This window comes from Mus pahari, chromosome 5, assembly GCF_900095145.1.
Source record: "Mus pahari chromosome 5, PAHARI_EIJ_v1.1, whole genome shotgun sequence".
In the NCBI taxonomy this organism is placed as follows: domain Eukaryota; kingdom Metazoa; phylum Chordata; class Mammalia; order Rodentia; family Muridae; genus Mus; species Mus pahari.
In genome coordinates, this window is record NC_034594.1 from 98,126,192 (window position 1) to 98,134,433 (window position 8,242).

The 8,242-nt window shown below is 38.0% G+C and overlaps 1 protein-coding gene across 4 annotated transcripts in view; it reads right to left on the reverse strand.

Moving 5' to 3' along the window:
• Dpp10 (dipeptidyl peptidase like 10) overlaps positions 1-8,242 on the reverse strand; it is a 1,452,235-nt gene that overhangs the window by 85,154 nt on the left and 1,358,839 nt on the right. The gene's annotated exons all lie outside the window — the stretch shown is intronic.

Consider the following 8,242-nt stretch of genomic DNA (forward strand, 5'->3'; position numbering starts at 1 on the left):
TGTGTGTGTGTGTGTGTGTGTGTGTGTGTACCTCTTTACTTGGGATAAAAAGTTAATTTCTTTGAAATGGAAATGATTTTTAAATTTATCCACTTGATTACTTTTAATTGTTTTTGCAGATTGCTGCTTCTGGAGCACTTAAGACAGACAATTAAAGGTTATGGGAAATGAGGGTGGTTTTACTCATGAGGCGGTGCTGTTGAGCTCTTTTTGCAGAGTTGTAGAAGGTCTGGGCATGCAAAACAGCAAGTACACCAAGCAATTGCTCACATCATAGAACAAGGATCTTGGTGTGAAACTTTATGTTGACAGGGAAGAAAGGGAAGGGAAGGGAAGATAAGGAACAAGGAAAGAAGCCAGTAGTAAGGATGTGGTGAGTGGAAGAAAAATGGGGATGCGGAGGAAGTAAAAGACATAAAAAAATTGAAAGAGAAGAAAAATAAGGGAACAGGAAAGAAAAGGGTAGGGAACAGGAAAGGAGAAGGCAGCGAAAATTCCACCTACAAAGATTATAGATATCCTACCCAAAACAGACAGCTACATGTTGTCCTCTGACCTACATGTGTGCCAACACACAAATCCACAAATAAATACATAATAATAAATAAATAAGTGCAGAATTATGAAAAAAATCTTACCCACATGCGTCAGATGCCACATTTTTAAAATTCAAAAGAGCCTAATGGATTCCATTGCAATAATGTGTCCCATCTTTTCTCTTTAAGCTTTACTGATTACCAAATGGGTGACTCATATATTTAAATGACCCTTGAGAGGTGAAGAAGCAACCATCTCTGAATGTGTGGCAGGAAGAGTAGAAGTGAATGTATAATTTGTTTTCAGTTAATCAAAATTCCATTAAAGGAACAATAACTACCAAGTATGCTGTCTTGTACACTCCTAGTTTGTAACATGTTCTAAAGGATTATGACCTATGTTTGTCATTAAATGTCCCTACTTCAGTACAAAGATTATTATAAACATTTTTCTAGATACAAATAGAGACAATAAAGCAAATTCACTAATACTATGAGGGCTGAGACTTAAACACACAAACCAGTTATCCCTTGTGTTAACTCCCAGGCAATGACAAACAAATAGTTGCAGAAGACTCTGTGAGCAAGAAAGGAATTAAGGTCAACTCCTTAGAGTATTTCTCAACCAGTTTGCATATTGGAATGAAAGAATGACCTCATGCTGGGCTTCCATGCTTGGAAGTTGCTCAGGGTTTAGAACACTTGCCATGCTAGCATGAGAACTGGAGTTAGGCTCCCTAACACATAAATAAATAGGAGGTGAGTTTGGTGGTGGTCTTTTCCTGTCACAGACTCAGAGACTGTTTCTGCTGAACAGAGATCCTGTTTCTACACCTCTCGATGGTCATTTAAATATATGAGTCACCATTTAATCATCAGTAAAAGTTAAAGAGAAAAACTGGGCACATTAATGCAACAAAATTCCAGCCGCAAAAGGTGGAAAAAGGATCTTCAGAGAAAGCTGACTAATAAGTCTAGCCATATCAATAAGCGCTGGGTTTGATTGGGAGACCCTACATCAATGAATAAAGTGAAAGAGTAATTTAGGATTATTCCTGACATTAACCTTGGACTGCCACGTACACACATTCATGCATCCACAAACAAACACAAACAAAGTAATTTCTTGACTACTAAAAGCAATTATGATGAACCAAATTTACATAAATTTTGGTTTGGTAGATCAAGTGAGTAAAATTTTAAACCTTGTTTTATGAGGTAACTTGACCATGTAGACTCTTCATTGCCAGCAGCACCAATTTGTATTATCTGGGTCCTTGCAAACACAAATCCCTGGTCCCCATCTTACAGACCTAGAATTAGACTCTCCAGGTATAGATAGATCAACACCAGGAAACAATTGATCAGGAAAGAATTTTGATCAAATGCTGTTCCATGTGTATATATCTATTATTTACCTATTATCTATAATAATCTATTATCTATATCATATATCTATCATCTATTTGTACTTTATCATCTAATATCTCTTATCTATTACCACCTATTCATTTTTTCTACCCATCTATTAATCTTTTATTCCTACAACACATTTACTATTGATATGCCAATTATCTACCATATTTTATATATATATATATATATATATATATATATATATAATATCATCTGTATCTCTAGCATCTCTTATCAATCTATCTTTTATGATCTATCTGTCTACCTATCATCTGTCTATTTATTTATCTAATTTTCTGTTTGTATATCAATCTATCACATACCTTTCATTATCTTCTGACATCTATTTATCATCTATCTATTATCTATCCATCACATAAAATCTCTGTCTTAGCATTACTATTGCTTTGATGAAACCCCATTACCAAAATCTCCTTGGGGAGGAAATGGTTTATTTTAGTAATAGTAAAATATAAAATTTCATCATCAAAAGCAGTGAGGATGGGGACCCACATAAGGCAGGAGCCAGGAGGCAGGTACTATTGCAGAAGGCACAGAGAGGTGTTCTGTTCACTGTCTTTCTCAGGCTGCTTTCTTGTAGAATCTAAGATCATCAACCCAGGAATGGCATTACCTATCACTGGATGGGCCCTCCCCCATCAATCACAAAATGTGAAAAAATCGTACGGCTTGCCTACAGTCCCATCTTCTGAAGGCAATTTCTTAATTAAGGTTCCATCCTCTCAGATGACTCGAACTTATGTCAAGTTCACATAAAATGATGATAGTGTGTGATGATAACATGCTATCATCATTTCTCTATCATCTATCATCTATTATCAAACTATCCACCAGTTATTTTCTAACCTGTCTATTCTAACACCTATGTCTCACTTACCATCTATCCTTTTATGCAATATATAATTTTTTTGTCAACTACTACTTGCTATCTTATCCAACTTTCTCACTATCATCTATCTATCTATCTATCTATCTATCTATCTATCTATCTATCTATCTATCTATCACATATCTATTATCTTCCATAAATATACTTACTATATAGCTAGCTAAGTATACCTCACTAACATCAGAAGTTAGTTTTAATGAGACTAGATCCAGAGGGGCTGTACCTCGCCTTTAGCACAAGGTTGACATGACCAATGCTCATGATTGGAACATGTTCTGAGATCTGGATCACCTAAATCCTAAATCCGTGAGTCAGGAGAATCTAAGTTTAAATTTGGCTCTGCTCTACTGCACCATAAAGTAGATGATTAAAATTCCAGTACACAGTTTACCTATATTTCAAAACTGAGACAGATATTCATCTGAGAATATGTCAAAAAAGAGACATTGTGAGAAAAATGTTTTCTTTAGATAAAATGTAATAGTTTTGTTACATAAAGTAACAACAAAGAGATGGCTGAATAAATTATCTAAAATAGGATATGGCAATGAACTAAAATGATTTGTGTTTTTATGACACAATCTTACTCAGTTAGAGAAATTTGTACTTATATTTTAATCATTTAATACACTAATTAGACAAATAAGGGCATTAAAATAGATTGGATTTTCTAGTGAACTCTTTCCAATAGTTTATGGTTTACTTTGCCGAAGACTCACAGACACTGATCATTTCTTTAAGGGAATCTGCCACTGAAACTGTAAATTTGCACCTGTGCAGAATGACTGATATCCCAATCAGCTTCCATCCGCATGCAAATTAAAAAGTGTATGGAGGAGACCATTTTTATATAAAGACACCCCAGTGAAGCATCAGGCTGCCTCCCAAATTTGGCTATTCAGCACTTCATAATCTCAGTTAACATTTTACATTTCCATGGAGTTTGGAATTAAGCAAACTTAGTGAGTTCATTTTCACCTTTTAATATTTGAATCATTCAGAGAGTGTGCAAATGAGACAGCTCATCTCTTTGCTTTCCACAGTCCCATTTGCCACAAAGACTGCAAATCCACAGAATCCCGTCCTCCATGATTCTGAAATGCAAGCCTCAATAATAATTAACCTTGTTTTACTGGCAACTAAATTGTCATTAAACGAGATAATGTTTTAATTAAGAAGATTAACCTGAGGTTACAGAGAGAGAACTCTGCATCTCCTTTGTGCTGAGTTGCTAATGATAGGGTATTTTATGAGCACCAAATCGTGCTGAATTAAATAAAATCCAAATATATTTGTTTGGTGTAAGTGTTTCATCAGTAAATCTGATCATGCTGAGTTTTGCTGCACCAGTTTTTAAATCTAGCTTAATTTAATATGAACTCAGCATTATCTCAATTTCTAAAGTGACACTTCCTGAAAGTTTATTGTATGCAAGCAAATTGAACCTGCACTTGTTATGGGAAAACTCATGATCACTTAAAACTAGGGTAGATAGAGAGTAAGTTTGAAAATTAAATGGCATACTCAAAGAGATACTGAGCTACCATGTGAATAGTACAAGGGCCCAACTCTAACTTTTTTTTTTTTTTTTTGAAACTGTTGTCTTAAGTATATGGGTGGTTATCTCAAATAAAAGCCACACCCAGACAAGGGTCCTTTCTCTTAGCTTTGACCACTAAAATGCCTGTTCACTTTATAAAAATATATGGGGATTTGCGGGCATGCCATGCATGTGACCTGAAAAGTATATGTGTATGTGTGTAAACAACAAGGTGCAACCACAGTGTCATCCTCAGAAACACAGCTCACATCCTTGTAAACAAGTCTTCATTGTCTGGAGCTCCCAAGGAGGCTATGATGCCTACCCAGTGAGTCTCAGGGATCCTCCTATCTCTATCTCCCCAGTGCTGATCACAAGCTTGAGAACACCAGGATTCTTTTTTTCTGGATAATTCAATGATTCTCAAAGTCAGGTCTGATGCATGAGGGGTAAACTATGAACTATCTCCTTAGCTCCAGGTTTTAATATTAATATTTTCATTGACAATCAGTGTCCAGTCTGTAAGTTTATTATGCTGTGCTGCTCTGTATAGTGGTACTCTCTGTTGTCTGTGTTTAGCTGAGAATCTATCTGTATGTAAGTGGTGCAAATGGACACATAACTGTATCTAGGGAAGAAAGACAAGTGTTTAAGCTTTCTGAGTTTCTATAAAAATAAAAGTTGATCTCTAGGACCATTGTGCATGCTAGTTCCCTCTCCTAAAATAGCTGTGACTTATCAAAAAGATGCATTTTTTAAATTGTGCTTATAGATTTGTATATATGTACATGCGTATGCATGTAGGTATCTGCAGCATCCAGAAGATGACTTCAGATTTTCTGGAGCTGGATTCACAGGCAGTTGCAAGGTAGTCAACCTGGATGCCAGGAACAGAACCTAGGTCCTCTGTAAGGGTAGCAAGTGCTCTTAACTGCTGAGCCATCTGCCTACCTCATAGCTGTGCCTTTAAAAATTCACTTAACCTCTAGGATCGCTGCTTATGCATTCCTATAAAGTAAGTGAATGCAATGAAGATTAAATGAGGAAAAGGGCTAGCCTCCCTCAAAACAAAAGTTGTTGTTGTTGTTTTTTTAACTAATATCTATGAGAGGGTCAATTAATAGATATACAGTATAATAACTAATGGAACCATAATTTATTTCATGATACTATATATCTATAATTATTTTGTATCTGAGTTCCAGGTGACAAATTTTAATTTTTTCAAATATTTATATTTATACATTTATGAATCTTAGTTTTCTTACATGGTGAGAACCAAGATTGTCTATAGCTAAGGGATTAATTAGAAGACACAGGTAGGCAGATTATTTTAAAAATAAAAATCAAGCGCAATTCCCACGCTTGAGAAAGGAATCACTGTATTCTCTCTTCCTCAGGGCTGATAGGACTCCATTTTGTACTGAACAGCTGTGCAGGCCTTTTACACTCCTAGCTAGCTCTCCACCTTTTCTGTAACCACTAGACAAGATTTCACCTTTGTTAAATTAATCAAGGAAAGAATTAAACAGAAGAGAATGCTCAGTTCATCTAATGTGTAAAAAAGGCTGGTCTATAGTTTACAGGCTCAAACCCTCACCCACATAAACCTGGCTAAATTTATAACTGTGGGAAGGTCACACAATTTGTTTCTTGCATATGATGAAAATGTTCTATGCATAGGAGACAATTTTAGTAGGGACTGACTGACTGACTGCTATTTTCTGTAGATCACTGATTTAGTGGCTAATAATCTCTATCCAGTGTGGGAAGCAGGTGCGGCCTCGCGCGGCAGCCAAGATGGCGCCCTGGCTTATTGCCAAGCCTTATGATCCCTGCTTGTTTACCAAGCACCTGAATGGTCATGCGCATACCTGAATGATCATGTGCTGTCCGCCTGACACAGCGTCATACACCATGATATTGAGTTACTGACCTATCAACACCCACCCTGTCTGCGTGCATGGCTTGTGTACAGAGTGTGCTGAATGCTAATTGGATGATGAAGAGTGGTGAGAGAGAGTGCAGAGGGTGGAGGGGGATAAATTGGGCGATTCCCCCATAATAAATGGAATAAAGCTGCAGGAGAATAAAGGAAGCTGCAGCAGGAAGCTGTGGAAGCTGCAGAAGCTGCTCAAACCCTGCCTTGACATACGTGTTGTCTTTTCCCCACCTCTGCTGGCTGGAGACTGGGGTTAGTGGCATCTGGTGGCCCCTACAGGGAACTCTGAAAGTGGCATCTGGTGGCCTGTACAGGGAACTCTGAAAAGAGCAACTGAATTAAGAAGCAAAAGTTATGGGTGAGTTCCTTGGTAGAGAGTAGTAATCTAGTGCTAGGAGGAAGTTCCCTGTATAGGGACAAGTTAAGATCCCGGGATTACAGGACCGAGTTAAGTTCCCAGTATAGGGACAAAATTAAAAGTGAAGATAGCAGGAGAAGATTGCTTCAAATATGAAAGTCAGAGCGGTATTGGTGCAGCTGTTAGCAATTTGGAATTTAGTTAAATCTTGCCTGGCAGACAAAAGTGGAAAGTATGCTGCCGAGTTAGAAAAGTTTTCCTGTGGCCAGGCTGGGCATTTTATAAGAGATTGTCCCAATCACCCATGTCCAACTACTGCAGCTCCTGTGAGACGTCCAAAATTATGTCCACAGTGTCGTAAAGGCTCATGTATCAGAAGCAGAAAAAGGCAAACAAGAAGCCAGCAAAAAAGAAAAGAGGATAAAGACAAGAGAGTGAGGAGGAAAGTTCAGATGAATCATCTGACAGTAGAGATGAATTGACTAGCATGATATCTAACTTGAGTTTTAGGTGAGGAAGGCCACCTGAACCCTCAGCACCTCCCTTGCCCTTACCTCCTCCCTATAACGGGGAAAGAAGAAGTGAAGGAAAGCACAGCCACCATGCTTCAGTATGGCGAAATCTGTCTTGCGAAGTTGGTGCCTTCCCAGTGTTTCAAGATAAGCAAGGGCAATGATATCCACCTTCCCAATCTGCACAAGCTGTGGAATTACAGTCAGTAGATGCTAGTGTTTATCTCAGATTTATTCTCAGCTGAAAACTGCAATCTTATTAGTAAGTTAGAGAGTGGATTTTCTCCAAGAGCAGATAGATATTCTGGAGCAATTAGTCTTTGTGTCATGTGTAACCCATATGTCAGGAATTTGTGTAACCTCTGTACAGTATCAGAATTTTTCTCATGCAGCTAATTTGTCCCATGAATTGGATGAAAGAATTATGGGCATCCATTGTGGAGATTGCCACTACTCAGCAGTGATTGGAGATGATCCAGGGGACCTTCAGCGGCCTCAAGGATTGGGGAGGAATGGCCTTCTGGGGATTTTTGCTGTTTGCTGTATGTGTTGGTATGCTGTGGTGGATGATATGCATGCACAGATGGGTGCTGGCTGATAAACGGTTGTTGATTCAAGCTGTGGCAGCTATAGAGTCAGGTAATTCTCCCCATGTTTTTGGCTGAGAGAAATAAACTGTGAAGTCACCAATGATGGGAATATTGAGGTGCTGTGAGCCAGATGCACACCCCTTTTAATAAGGTGATTCAATGACGGGATTATTGCGGGACGCCCCCCTCCCCCATATAGCCTAAGACAGACCCCTTGCCCACCTAGGACCTAGAAAAAAATAAAAAAGGCCTAGTTACTGGGTGCTGGATGTGGCCTAAACCTTATGGCCTAAAACAGGTGCTTCACCGACCCTCTTTTATTTATTTATTTTTTTTTGAATTTTTTACCACACATTTATTAGAACTTATAATTTTAAGGGTTCCTTTCTCTAATACTGTTCTGAGTGACACGGTATCTTATTATGGCTTTGGTAAAAA